This window comes from Pteropus vampyrus, unplaced genomic scaffold (genome assembly GCF_000151845.1).
Source record: "Pteropus vampyrus isolate Shadow unplaced genomic scaffold, Pvam_2.0 Scaffold1, whole genome shotgun sequence".
Classification (NCBI taxonomy): domain Eukaryota; kingdom Metazoa; phylum Chordata; class Mammalia; order Chiroptera; family Pteropodidae; genus Pteropus; species Pteropus vampyrus.
Window position 1 is genome coordinate 32,158,461 of NW_011888782.1, and position 15,555 is coordinate 32,174,015.

The 15,555-nt window shown below is 38.9% G+C and overlaps 1 long non-coding RNA gene across 1 annotated transcript; it reads right to left on the reverse strand.

Annotated features, from left to right (window-relative positions):
* Positions 1-1,307: 1,307 nt before the first annotated feature.
* LOC111733603 lies at positions 1,308-11,449 on the reverse strand. Its single transcript, XR_002778053.1, has 2 exons — positions 10,894-11,449; positions 1,308-1,533 (listed from the first exon to the last, which is right to left on the reverse strand). It is a non-coding gene; the product is annotated as an uncharacterized LOC111733603 (long non-coding RNA).
* Between the last annotated feature and the right edge of the window lie 4,106 nt (positions 11,450-15,555).

Below are 15,555 nucleotides of genomic sequence, written 5' to 3' on the forward strand. Positions count from 1 at the left end.
TCTATTTGTTGCAATATAGAATAGTGAAATAGCCAGCTACCAAGATTTGCAATTACAATCCTGGCTCTGTCACTTACTGGCCAGGTGACTTTGAGTAGGTTACTCAGCTTTTCCAAGTCCCAATTTCTACACCTATAAATAAGGTTTAAAATAGCATCTACCACATGGGGTGAATGCAAAGATTAAACTAGATTATAAAAATAAGGTTAGTATTGCTGGAATATTTAAAGGAGCTCACTTTAATTTAATGCAGAAACTACTTTTTACTTTTAGAAGGAAATTTCATCTTGATTTCAGAGATCGGTTCCTGATGGTATTAACGTAACTTACATCTTTCTTGATAAGTAAACACAATAAAATCCACAATTTTGAAAATTAGGACACATTTTTTATTTCTTGATGAGAATAAAAATCTTATACATCTTTTTAAATAAATGTTTAGCCTTATCAATTCTAATATAATCCAATTAATGAATTTTTTTTTTTTTGCTATCTTGCTTTAGATCTTAGAATCATGGAGTATTAGTGCTAAAAGGAACTTTAAAGGGCATCCTTCCAGGTGTAGCTGCTGGGAGTCTGACACATTCAAGCCTTCAGCAGGAGGGAGTCCCACGAAGACTTCTCTTCATGGTCCACCACCACTCCCCGTCTCTATGTGTCTCTGTTCTCTCTATCTCTCTGTCTCTCTGTCTCTGTCTCTCTTTCTCTTTCCTCTGACAATTCTACTCTCCCAAGATAAGAAATTCTGTCACCCTTATTCCCACTACTCAGATTCTTCTTGCATTCTGTGTGCTCTAGGAGTCTTAGTCCCGGACTGGATGCTGATGGAGATGCTTCAACTCAGGTGTTGCTGACTATGGGGCAGGGGACAGAATTTGGATTCTAGTCAATGAGAGAAAGCAAAAGTGATGGCTCCATTTAATTTTTGTATACTTATTACCTAGAATTATGGTTTAGTTTCTTGCTGATTTGTCCAGGATAAGTATTCATTTTTTGAGATGACAACACAATCTAATCTTATAGGATGACAAGATATTCCTTTTGATATCAAGGCTTTCACCCTGCTGCTTGTGAAAACATTATCTTAATAGCCTTAATAACATGGTCTGCTGGCTGTAAGTGGCTCTTTTTGCCATTCCCAGAGTCAGATGCAGCTTTAGGAGACAGAGAGCTGGGATTTTTTTCTTCATTAATTATCATATCCCTTGCAGATAGAAAAGGGCTAAGCGTAAAGTCTAGCTCAATGTCAATTGACTGAAATAATGGATTTGTTTATCTTCCAAAATTTGCATCCTGCCCTCCACTCATTAGAAGAAGGAACTTTTTAATTCATCCTGCAATACATGCTCATGAGCGTACATGTGTGGACACACACACACACACACACACACGTGCCCACACACAGAGTTTGGGTATTTCTTTGCAGGGTAACAGGCCAGAAGTTCTTAGGTCCAGGCTACTTTTCACTCTTGGAGACCATTGGTCGGATGCAGAGCAGCGCAACATTTGCTTTACGGTTGAAGGCGAGCATATCTAAGGAAGCAATGGAGGAGGTCTGTTATCAGTGTCTGTGAAATAAAGGCTGACGAATCTGAAATTCTCTTGAGCTTTCTCTTAGGCACTTGAAATAGTCTGTGAACCTCCAGTTCTTATGTCTTGTGTTTAAGGCAGGAAGAAGAAGGAAGTTCTGATTAGAAGGAGGAAGTGCTGTGGAAACAAAGTGGGGAGGATTGGAAGTTCCAGAGCAGGGGCGTTTCCTGTTTCAAATTGGATGTCCAGGGCAGGGCTCTTTTATGTTGTAGCTTCATCTGACTTTTACTAGTATAGTTCTATTTTTTCTAGAAAAAGTCATTCTGGCTTTTCTCATAGTTAGGGACCCTCACACTTTTCTCAGATCTAGGTAAAAGCCATGAGAGTTTTTTCATTCAGAGTTTCTCTATATTTCAATGAGTAGCAATTCTCTGTTTTCAAAGCTAGAATTTATATGTTATTTTGTTCCAGATTGCAGAAGAGAGCATATTAGACAGCGAAATCATTCAAGATTAAAAAAAAATAAATCCATTTTCACCAGCAGTTTTAATTTGATTAGTTTCCATCAACATATCCCTTATCTAAATATTTCTGCATTAAATAATTTTTAAAATAGAAAAGCTACTGTGAAATAGAGATACAGCTTAAGGATTTCCAACCATTGACTTCATGCTAATTTTATGCTTACCCATGATCTAAAATTTTGATCTTCTGAGTATTCTATTTTCCTAAGAAGGTGGTACTATGTAAAGATGATTACTCGATTGCAAGGCTAAGTGTTGTTGACATTTCACATAAATATTTATTCCTTATTTGTTATATTCCATCTCTTTTTATCAACTCCAGCTGGGACAGCCCTCATCTTGCATCCTATTCTTATCGTCCCCAGTAGTCACATTAAGTCAGAGCTAGGTTCCTAGTTCCATCTTACCTGTTCTGTTCTGACTAAGTAACCAGTTGCCCCTGCTGAATCCTTCTAAGCAGAGTAGTCGAGACTTTTGGGTAATTCATTCTTCTCTGAGAAGATCAAAAGCAATTCTCACATAAATCCAAAGCCATATTATTACCCCAGTTTGCTTCGTCCTTCATTTAATGCACACTGAGGGAATGTGTCTAAATACACTCTTTTTTCTTAGTGTTTCTTATTAAGAATATTCTTCCTTTTTTAACCCTAGTAATAAGTCAGGACTACTTGTATGTTTTGAAGTAATTTGGAATTTGCATTTAGAGATAAAAACCAAAGTAATTCAAGTTCTGCTCTATTTTTCTGGTGATGAGTAATTTTGTAAAAATTAGACTACTCTTCAAGTCTTCAATTATCTACGTGTTACTGATAGAAAAAAGCCATTGCTATTTCAATAGGTCATAGAGAAGGCAGTTGAGGAATTCACTGGCAAACTTTGGATGTTGCTTTTTACAGTATTAAAATGTGAAATGTAGGTGAGTCATTGTCAGATTATTGCTACAAAAATATAATACTCTCAAATGATTTTTATATAAGATTTCAAATGGGGTTAAACAAAAGACTTCTGAGGAGAGAGACACACATATAAATCAACACAGTGTCCATATGTAGTGTTATGTGGGGGAATTCTTGTATAGCATTAATCCCTCTTGGAATGTACTGAATTTACGGAATGTGGAACATTTTTGTTGGAGCCTGTGTATTAATTCTTAATATCACCATCACCTGACTGAGACCAGAATTTGCTCCAATATTTACTATGGGACTATAATACTATCAACACAACAATATGTCATATGGAATTATTAGCAGAGAAAAACTATTAGCCAGCCAATGCAAAGGTTGAACCCTTGAATGAAAGTTTATTGACAGAATTACTGTTTGTTAAATTCTTTCCCAGGTACTGGGGATACAAAGATGAGTAAACACAGTCCCTACTTTCAAGAAATTTACAGTCCGGGCCAAAAATTGCTGATATAAGGCATGTGCTTCAGTGTTTCATTCAGAGCAGCATGACACTTTTTTCATCCAAATCTAGATGCTCAGTGGATACACTCTTCCACACAGCTTTTTAGGAAGCCATTACCAAAATTATTGGTAATACTAATACTATAGAATACATGTGTTAAACTCTCGCCTGCAGGGACACTGTGATATTGGCAGTGACTGTTCCACACTGAGACTTGTTTGGTTTATTTATTAAAGTCTACAGTATTTAAAAATCAAACATAGCTTTAGTTAAAACACTAAGCTGAATTAGTCATGTCCATTCAGATATAATCGGAACTATTGAAAAGATCAATTTCCAGAAAGTTTATTCTGTATAAATTGCACATTAGTCTTAAGTAGAGTATCTTTTTCTTTTTCTTACTTTTTTCTTTCTTTTTTTTAAAATTTTGATTGTTTGATGTGAAATGTTTTTGAATGCAGATAGTAAATAAACTTTGATCTTCTTCCCGCTCCCCAAAGATAATGCTAATACTATGTTATCACTAATAAGAGCTAATGGTGATGGGGCTGACTTTGTAGCCAGGGAGCTATGATGCCCTTTCTAAGTATTACCTAATGTAATTTCCACAACAGGTCCAATAGGCAAGTAATATTATCTCATTTTAAAGATAAGAAAATTAAAGCTTAGAAAGACTAACCAACTTGCCCACATTGACATGGCTAGTAAGCTTTAAAGCCAAGGTTTTAACCCAGGCAGTCTGAATCAATTGTGTTCTGTTTACATTTTCTAATACTGCCTCTTATATTCCATCTCTAATTAAGTCCTTCAACTGTTTTAATGTTAAATTCCTCTTTAAAAAAATTTTTTTTTCCTGAAAACAAAAGCAATTAAATTCCTTTGCTATATATAATTTTTTTAGATTTTCTTTTTCAAACATATGTCTTTCAGTTTAAACCTGAAAGACATATGTTTGAAAAAGAAAATCTAAAAAAATTATATATAGCAAGTTTTACTAAACAAATATTCAAGTATTACTAAACAAATATTCAAGTATTACTAAACAAATACTAAGTTCCAAGCTTAGGGCTAGACATTTGGGAAATAGCAGTGAATAAGATAAAGAAGTTTCCCACCTCTTGGACCTGATATTCTGAGCCTTTCTGAATAAGTGTCCTGGTCTTTAACTCTAGAATTCTGTCCTGGAGACTTTATTCTGTGAATTTTAGAAAATAGGGCACAAGAGACACTGTTCTCAGGAGACTCGTGCCAGTGGGATTGAACTATGTACCTACCACTGCTACTATACCCTTGTGCCAGGGTCCGTGTCCCATAGCCTATAAGGGAAGGTGGCTTTGATTTTCATGATTGTGGCTTCAGGTGGATGGGATCAGGGGAGAATAGTGGATCAGATTGTTCTTCAGGATGTAGTAAAAATCGGGTGTTGGTACTTCAAGACAAGGCCAAGGGGAGTTATTGGAAGGATACGCCTTCAAGTTTTTGAGTCTGGAGGTATAAGAACCAGGCCACGACTATTATTATTGACCCAAACTGATTCTAAGATTCCCCAGGGTCACTGTGAGCCTCAGTAAAGGAAGTTTCTTAGGCAGACAAGCAGGTGGAGAGTGAGACAATAGATACAATGGATTCAACCATATGACAGGGGGTTTTTAGGCAGGCACCCCAGGTTTCTTATAGAAACAGTTATAGATTATATTTATGGAAAACAAGATAAAAATTGAGTTAATTTTGTGGTTCAGCTCTCTGGGAGCAATATTATACAATTTGGAAAAGATTGACCAAATGCATTATATACAATGAATATGTACACAAGTTTTTGTATCCCTAGATTCATATTTGTGAAAATACAAGGTACAAAAGATAGTCGTTTCAGATGACCAAAAGTGAACAGTGGGGCTTGAGAACCATAAAATAAAATAACATCTTCCAAGATGGGCTTAACAATTTCCTGGCATTCTGAATGTAAATAGCACAGAAGTAAATAAAATACACTTCTGGCCCCTAAGAAATATGATTAGAATCAGATTAGAAGTCTCACATAGGTGAATAGCCTGCCCATATTATGTGAAGACAGAGACTGGACCAGGTAATTTAAAGGACTGGTGTGTGTTCTTGTGAAGAAGGTACCTGGGGTTACTGCCACTTCTCTTATTCAGTGTGGGAAACTTGTGCCCTGGAGTGGGCAGGCAAGGGATGGAACACTGGAGGGTGTAGAATGACTTAGATGGGTATAAGTGATTTGTTGGCACCATTCAAGATGTATGCCCATTTATCAGTTCAATTCTTTTTATTAACTCTCTTTCAAAATCATTTCTTCGAATTTAATCCTGGGAACTTCAAAGTAAGAATGAGACCATCAGAAAGACTGATCAGATGTGTAGTTAGGGATTATTATAAACCACACTCCTAATTACCCCTTTGCTGCCCAGGCACAAGATTGGCTCCAAAGTGTGGAACAGTGCCTTGTGGACTGAAATTCAAAGGTCCAGGGGAGAGGAAGCAAGGTCATTGTAATATGGATTTTTTTTTTTTTTTTTTTATTGTGTGGTATATCAGAGAGGCCAAGTTTCTATGGAAATGGAAGTTCCCGTTAGCAAATAAATATAGCACTTGCAAGTTAATAATGAAGGCCATGATAATCAGCCATGGTGTGGTGGTGAGATGGCAAAGACAATCTGAAGCAAAGGGAAATCTAGGTTATGATCCTGGGCTCTGCACCCAGGTGCCGGATTTTTCTAAGGGAACACGTAGAGCCCAGTGGCTCAGGATATCATGGGATGGTGTGGTGTGAGGAAAATCTGAGGTATCTGTGAGTGCACTAGATAGAATATCAGCCAATAGATGTGGAGAGGATCAAGTTACTAGCAATATGCTTTTCACCTCCATGTACCTGCTACCTGCTGAGAGCCAGCATTCTAGGTCTCAGCTTTGGTTAATTGGCTTTAGGCATCAATCCTGCTAAGCAATCAAGAAGAACAGATTCTCTATGTACCTGCCACAATCCCACCTTATGGAAGCATCTATAGTTGGAATCCACAGGAAATATAACGGTGAGGTTCCTACCTACAACTGTGGGTCAGAATAAGCACTGTTGAATCTCAGGAATGCGAATGATTGCCATTGTAACTCTGAACTTAGAAAATGCAGTTAATCTTTTAAGCCTGTTTCCTTCTGTAGTACCTGTTCATGGATGCTGTTAAGTTTAGGTTCTTAAAAAAAAAAAAAAGCTATATTGAGCATCTACCACAAATCAGACACTGGGCCAGGCTCTATTACCTGTGTTTTTTCATTTACTTCTGACAACTCTGTAAAGATGGTTCTGTTTTCTTTATTTTGCAAATAGGGGAATGCGTCTCATAGAAGTCAAGGAGCATGTCTAAGTTCATAGAGCTGGTAAACGGGCAGCCTAGATGTGAGCTCTAGCCTTCTGATGTTAACATATTTTGGCGTTGGTAAAAAAATGAAAACCTCTTGGTATGAAAAATAGACTTGTTTCATTAGGAGATAACATAAATAAGTAGCTTTTTGCAGATTCTGGCTATCATCTCTTCTGATATCCTTTGCTTAACTGCTCTGGGACAAGATCTCCTGGAGAAGCAGAATATGAAATGATTTCCACCCACATGCAGAAGGCATATATGAGAGAACAGTCCTGACCTCTGGAAACAAGTTTGATTAGTCCAACAGAAGGAGGATAAGGAGGCTCTAACTATGGGACTGGGCATATTTATGGGTTATCTTGAGATGAGGACAATATGCAGACTGAAATATACAGAAGGCGGTTCTCTTGGAGAAGTTTTGCATGGGCAAGTCAGGGCCTCTATACCAGGTAGGCTGCTGGGGTGAGGTTCAGTATAGAAAGACAGAGACCCAGATTCATTTATAGCCAGATTCCTTTTAACTTGGTCTATAAATAAAGCGATGGTCTGAATTGGGACATCAGAATAATGCTAGTTTACAACTGCTGAGTCTTCAATTTAGACAATAAATGTATGTGGTCATCTAACATATAAGGCCAATCATAACCTGGCTCCTACTTACTACTTGAGTCACATTTCTTGCCTTTCTTCCAGCTCTTCTGTGGCTTCAGCCATATTGAGTTATGTTCAGATCTTTGGACCTATCCTGTATTGTTCAACCTCTGGACGATGAACTTGCTATTCCTTCCTCTAACATCTCTGTCCACCCTCACACACCGTCTTCTTCTTTGCTGGTTTCACTCCTACTTGTTCTTTGTATCAGGCCCTAGCTATCACTTCCTCTAGGAAGTATTTTGTGTCCCACCCTCCCACCCCCAGCTTGGAATAGCTGCTTCCATTTCCCCATCCTCGTATTTATCACAGTTTACTGTAACTTCCTCTTTATTGAACCTTCTTTCATTAGCCTGTAGTTTCCATGAGGCAAAAGATAGTACCTTGTTTATAACTATATCTCCAGTAAAGATTAGTGTGCCTGGTTCATAGCAGGGCTTCAATAAAACTAAGGCTAAGGCCTTGTTTTCAGAGTTAGGGGTCAAAGTCAGGGACAGACTAGAGGCCACAGTAACTGGGGCCAGGATGCAGATGGCTGGCCAAAAGTGGCTTAAATTTCTCCTTTTGGGCCTGTCTCTTATGGCAGAAAGGCAAGCCTTTGGATGGAGATTGAAGGTACCTCACTTGGAGGCTGGGATTCATTGGGGCCTGGTTTCAGAAGGCAGAGAGACAGGGACATTCATCAATGTCAATTTGGCTCCAAATTGGAGAGACGAAACCTCAGAAGATGCATTCCCTCCCCTGAATGCAATGGGATCTAGCTTTAGGCTTGCTCTCCATATGTGAGAGTGAGGAGTGGGGTGAGATGGAACATGCTGTAAAGGAAGGAAACATGGATGGATAACGAGATATTAACAGAACCTCCCTGTCTGGCCTCTAGACCCAGTTCTCAAGCCTCAGCCTCTTATTTCTTGCTATTTTACTCATCCCAACTTCTCCCATCCTTGCACACCAGATCCTGTCCACAAACCGTTCTGCCTTCAGAATCAGCTTTCGACCTGGCTCTTCTAGCAGATGCTCCTAGTTTAATTCTTCCTTGCCTTTGCAACATCAATCCTTGCCTTCTAAGGTTTCATTGTAAGCATCGTCATTCCTCAGGCTGATCCAGGATCCACTTTCTAACAATGGACCTCACAGGCAATTGGCCTCTTTTCCTCTTTAGCTAGCCAATGAACAGCATCAGGCCTCTCAGATCCCTATCCGGCCGTGCCTCATGCTAGTTCTTCAGTGGGGGCTGGATCAGCCTCCAGCTAGGATTTTTATATTGTACTCCAAAGTTTTTATTTTAACCAATATGTACCTTATAGTATCAAGAAATGATGTGGAAAGGTGAGAGTGATCTCAGCCTAAGTGAGATCAAGAGAATAGGGTGAAGAGCTCTGCCTGCCCTTTACTGACTAGTCACTTCTGCAACAAATATTTATGGAGAACCTATAAGCTGTCAGTTTATTGGTCCATGGAAAAAATTACTTAGAGTAAAAAATAGCAAGAAAGACATAAACAATATTTAAAAATTAGTTACCTCTTATGCCAATTTAAATATTTTTCTATCTTCTCTAGAATCTAAAAATTCGAATACCTTGGCAGATGTTGCTGAGACCAGTGTGAGAGCCTCACCTAATCACTAATTTTTAAAGCAGAGAAATACCTATCATCTTGTTCAGAGCTTCTTTTGACTCTGTGGGTTATAAACCTGCACAAGTCCAAGTGCCAATTTCATTCTCTAACAGCTTCAGTAAAATTGGTAGCTTTGGTTTCTTTTCAGGAGAAAAGAAACAGCTCAGTAGTGGGTGAAGAAATGGAAGAATTACTTGGTTTCTGCTTTTGAAGTTTAATAAACTCTCTTGTAACATAGATACAGAGGGACAAGTTTACTGACTTGCCTATCATACGTAGGGGTATTTTGGAAGCTATTGAATTCCAGACCTTGATCTGAGATTTCTGGCAGTCAGTAAGTGTACTGTTTGGAATCTTTATGCAAGGCTGGATTTCAATGACATCCTTAAGCAGGCCTCAGAATCTCCCCTGGAGCTGTACTCACTACCCCTGGGGAGCCTGAGACACATACCTCCAAAATCTATCAAACATGTATTATATTTTGCCGATCAAACATTTTTCAAACACTCAAGTCCCTCAGGGGCTTCTCCTGGGATGCTTACACCTTCTGGTACTAGCAGGTATTGGGCCTAGAGTCCAGGTTATGTGTTGATAGTGCATGGTCCTCCAGAGAAAATATGGGCTTAATTTAAAAAAACTGTATTAAGTAGTGACAGTTCTGGTATTATTCAGGCTATAGAGAAATCTTCGACAATAGAACTTTCTGGACAAGGAGACCTTCCTACTCCATCACTTGCATTGATAGCCTCTAGCAACACCAGGGCCCTGGGCCACTTTGAACCCCCTCTGGGGTGATTCTGACGCCCCTCAGGTTGTGAGCCCACTGTTTGATAATCACTACAGGGATTAGGGCTCTGGAGTATGGAACAGCACAGATACTTAAATCGGCCACGTATCTTAGAGTTGTTTCTCCACCCAGCTTAGACAGAAGTTTCCCAGACAGATGATGTCAGTGCAACTGGAGAGGAGACTTGTTAAAATATGTGCTCTCCCTGGCTGAGAAAACTTTTCCAAGAACCCTCAAGAACTGAGGGTGGGAATGTAGACGGGGGCAGTCATACTGGAGAGCAATTAGGCAGTACTTGGTGAAATTAAGTGCGCTTACACCCTATGACCCAGCCAAACTTCTCTGGAGTCTACAACCCAGAAAAACTCAGGCACAGGTCCATTAAGGGATATGTACAAGGGTATTCATTGCAGCACTAGGCATAGAAATTATAATGATGATGATGATGATGATGATGATGATGATGATGGCGGCTAACACTTGTTGGATGCTTACATGTGTCAAGTACTTAACATGTTCTCAGCACTCTATAGGAAGTAGGTATCATTACTATCTCTGTTTCAGAAATGAGAACACTGAGGAATGGGGAACTTGAGTAAATGAGCTAAGTTCACATAGTTGTGAATGAGATTGATGCTAGACAGTCTGGCTTCTGAACATGTACTCCTAACCATTATGCTTTATGGTCTACTTCCATGTACATCACTGGAGAATAAATAGGTCAATGTGGAATATTGTTCACTGAGCACATGGATAAATCTTAAAAGCATAGAGCTGAGTGAAAAAGAAGAAAAAGAATTTCATAGCCCACTATTATTTATATATATGTAAAAGTATACGAAGACAATATAACATCATAAAATTTCAAATATACATACACATCCAAGTACACATTAGTGAGTATTTGGGGTGAGGACAAGTAGGAGCCAAGAATGAAGAGGAAATGTATAAAATCAAATAAAACAAAGGCAAACAAAACAAGAAAGGGCCATACCTGGAATGATGATTGGGTGCCATGAGCTGAAGAGGTGCTTGACTCCACTCTCTCCTTTGGAGGTTCATATTTCCCCACCACAATCCCCTTCATGAAACTTCATCCCATCTTTCGGAAGAATAAGAGAATCAAGTTCATTCTCATTCTCTTCCTCAGGGCTCCATCTGGTGAGCAGCAGAGCCCTGCAATATGTATATGTTCTACCTGGTGTTTTACTCCACCTTAAGGTGTAAGTTTATTTCCTCTCATTTTATAGATGAAAAATGAAGCTGTTCAGAGAGATAATGACCTTGTAGGTTAACCGCAAAAGTGGCACTTGATCCAGGTCCCTAGCATGGAGGATCAGCCTTGTGGTTTATAGAATACCAGCTGTAATGATCCTGGTAACCACCAATTTCCTCTGTAGAAAAGTCATCTTTTCCAAGAATCAGAGGAATTTTTACAGTATGGTTTGATGAAGATCTCCAAGCAACAACTATACATTTAGGGATGACAATAAAATTATTTTAATAAAAATTTCCCTAAGGTTATATAAGAATAGGGCATTATTGCAAGGCTTTTGAGAGAATTATTTATTTACATTTCATGTATCTATAGTAGTGGCTGATCTTAAGACTCAGCCTTGTTAGGACAGGCCCACAGCTCCATGGCATGCTTGTCTCTTTATGAGCATCTCTCTGTCCATTCTTGCTGGAGAGTCTAAAAATGTGAGTTCCAGCATTTCTAATCGAGTTGAGTATGGGCATAGCTCACATTACTGCATATCATTGTTTCCTGCACAGATGGAGAATTAATTCATAGTTTACACTGTAATCAGACAGACCTCAGGGAATGATTCAACAAGATGTTATTTGGCAAATACACAATGACTATAAAATGCAGTTACCTCATTTGTGCTCTTTGAGTCAGGTTGGCATAAGAATTTGGCTTCTTTCAACTCTTGGAGGTTTTATCCTCACAACACTAACACTGACAGAGATACAGCTCTGACTGGGGGACAAACTGGCCATGAAACTAATAAGACAAAGGTCTGGGGGGACAAACATACAGGATTGTGCAGGTCAAACTGTGATCGCTGATTAAAGCGGAGCTCTTTATAAATTACGTACTTGCTCTTCCCTCTTAAAATTTTATTTATTTGGGTTGACCGTCTTTTCCTTATTGAGATGGATGATTCTTAAAATGCTTTTTATCTAAATCCTTTATTGGAGTCATGAGTTGTAAATATCTTTTACCATTCCAGGGCTTGTCTTTTCATGCTTCTAATAATATCTTTTTATGAGCAATTCTTAAATTTAATGAAGCCTAATCAATCTTTTCCTATAAAAGTTAGTTATTTTTGTAATCCAGTTAAGAAATCTTTGCCTACTTGATACCAATAATTTAAAGTTAGTAAATTCCATCAACCCATACCTCAGTGTTAGAAACTAAAAACTAATAAGAACTTGGCATATTAACAATTCTGGTGCACAATTTGACAAGCCAAATCATTTGTGTTATCCTTCTAAATGGTATAAGTTCTGTCCCTTGAGTCATGTTCTCGCCTTCTCCACTCCCCTAAATCTCAGACCCAGATTTAAACACTTGCTCCCTGTTTCTTCTATTTCAAATGTTCATGAGGTTCTTCTTTGTACAAAAATTATTAATATTTACTAAAAGCTTACTATGTGGCAGGCACATAAGTAAGTGCTTTCTGAGTACATTTTCATTTAATCTCATGAAAACTCATCAGATGCCTACTAACACATTTTCAGGTGAAAAAAAACTGGGAGGTCATGGTCTCTAATAGAAAGCTACAGAGCCAAGACCTCAAACTGAGGTCTGCATGATCCAAAGTTGGTGCCGCATGCCTTCATATCATGCTGCCCCTCCTAGCCTTTAGACTAGATTTTTAGTCCTGATAGGGGTCCCAGATCTTCTATCTAGGACATAAAGAGCATTTAGAATTACTTTTTACCTAAGAATAAATTTAACCAAAGAGATATAAGATCTGAAAACTATAAGACACTGAAGAAAGAAATTGAAGAATGTACAAATAAATGGAAGGATATACCATGCTCATGGATTAGGATTAATGTTGTTAAAATGTCCTTACTACCTAAAGCAATCTCCAGATTCAATGCAATCCCTATTAAAATGCCATTGTCATTCTTCACTGAACTAGAAACAACTAATCCTAAAATTTATATGGAATCACAAAAGACCCTGAATAACCAAAGGAATCTTGAGAAAAAGTAGGTAAGCAGTATCAGTCTCCCCAATTTCAAACTATACTACAAAGTTGTCATAATTAAAACAGCATGGTACTGGCATAAAAACAGATATATAGATAAATGGCACAGATTAGAGAGCCCAGAAGAATTGTTTTTTGATTGACCAGTTAAACTTCTGAGCAAGAATTTCAAAAGCCTCCAGTCTAAGAGGAGCCCCTCTTTTTCACTTTAACCCATGGTGGAGGTGATCAGATCCTTCTCTTTGCATGATCCTCATAACTTTGACATACGCCATTTTCCTTCCCCTTGCCTCACTGCCTTCTACCTGTTAGGTTCACTGAAGCTGCTTTCTTCATGGATACAGCTCCCTGCATAGTGTAGGTAGGCAATGAGCGAGTCCTGTATGTGGCTCCAGAGAAAAGTGCAGAAGTCCTCATGAGTTAAACCTTGCAGAGAAATGCAAACAGGGGCTCCAAGAGAGCATGGGAAGGCTCCCAGAGGTGACTTGGGAAACTAGGCTGTGAGATGAGGGGACACTCTTTTAAAATGATCTGTCATTACATTAAAGCATTTCTATTGCTGCTGCACCAAGAGAGGTACAAAATTTTCATTCCTGGCATCTTGCAATCCAATCCAGACCAAGACATGTATGTAATCAGAATGCTCCCAAGAAAACTAACCTCATGTTTGTCCTGTACTTTCCACTTTAGTATACTTTAATGTCATGACCTCATGTGATCCTTAGAAAGATCCATGTGAGGTCAAGAAAACAGGTGCAGAGGGGTCCATTTTGTAGTTGTACAAGCTGATGTTTAGTGAGGCCAAATAACTTGCCTAAGACAGTTCAGGTAAATGGCAGCAGGCCCAGGACCAAAATTTCAGTCTCCACATTTCTAGTTCAGTGTTTTTCTAATGGATCTTGCTACCTATATAACAAGGATCAGTACTGTTTAAATTAATGCATCCCGATCGCTGCTTAAGTGCCAGGCATTTTGCTATAAGTTTAGGGGACATAGAGAGACTATTGTTCTCAGTGAAAAGTATAGTGGAGAAGATAGGAATATTTAAAACTTTTATTGAAATGTAACATATATAGAGAGAAAAGCACACAAATCACAAATATTCAGCACAAAGTGAACACACCCATGAAATCACCACCCAGATCAAAAATTAGAACAGTATTGTCACTCCAGCAGCCCTATTCATGTTAGGGGTGCTAACAGTTAAGTATGCTAAGGCAGACCAAAATTATGATCAATAGTTGTAGAAATTAAATTATCAGAGGGCAATGAAGGCAGAAAAGGTCATCGAAGGAGGTTTTCTGGATGGGGTGAATTGAACTGCAGTCTAGTGCAAGTAATTGTCACAGGAAAGTGTCAAAGGGTTGGGAAGGAAGGGAGCAGGTGGGAGGCTGCCTCATAGCCTCATAGGAAGAGCCTCATAGGGGGCTGGAGAAGAACTGGGCAGCCCACACCCCAATGAGGGCCTGGGCATCTCCAGCAGCTGAGGAGACCAAGGGTCTGCTGCAACCTCTTACCCATACTTCTCCTGGGTATGGTGGCAGTGTCTCCATGGATGAATACTTTTTAGTTCCCCTCTCTCCCAACACTGCCAACTTCATTACTGCACACTCTTGCAGAGTTTCTATGTTGGTAAGAAAAGTGAGAAAATGTCAAGTATACCCAAGTGAGGGAAGTTAGAAGAGAAACTTGTGGCTTTAGCTCAGCTGCTTAGACTGCAGCTTTCTTAAGGTACTACCTGAGGTCAAACACTGGGTGAAGAAACCACACGCATACACACTCCTTGCACAATTTAGAAAGAACCAAGCGGTGGATGTGGTTTAACTGGACACTTCCTTAGGAAAGGCTGTTGCAGTGTTTGTAGAATAAGTGATATAAGTGACTAAGAACATAAAACTTCAGGTTTCCTCATGCTTGAATTATAACTGCTTATTATGTAACCTAAAACTGAGGGCTCTGTCTATGTATGTTATTATTAATGTAAATATTCAAAGCAGGAACTCTAAAATAGGAAGCTATGTAGAAAAACAGGTGCGTTGATTACCCCTTCATTAACTATTTACATCCAACCCAGGGAAGAAACAGAAGTCTAGTTGTTCTTGATTTTCTTCCTGTGGACATCCACCTGGACTGAAATTTTCCAAGACTCCTTCAGATCAAGGGTGGAGTTCATGGCATTTACACCACAGGCAGCAGATGAGGAGATTTTAGGCATTTAGGAAAAGTGATGTTAGAAAAATGATGTAGGAGAGTGATGTAGAAAAACGTGTATGTAGGGTGTGGTATGGGTGAGCTGTGTGTGCAAGTTTGGCAGAACTGCAAAGAACCAGTCTATTTTTAGTGCCCGCCCAGTCCATCTGCACTTCCCCATCACTACCCTATCTTTCCAGCCCGCCTCTTTCAAACCACTAGTATCACCCCACTGTCAT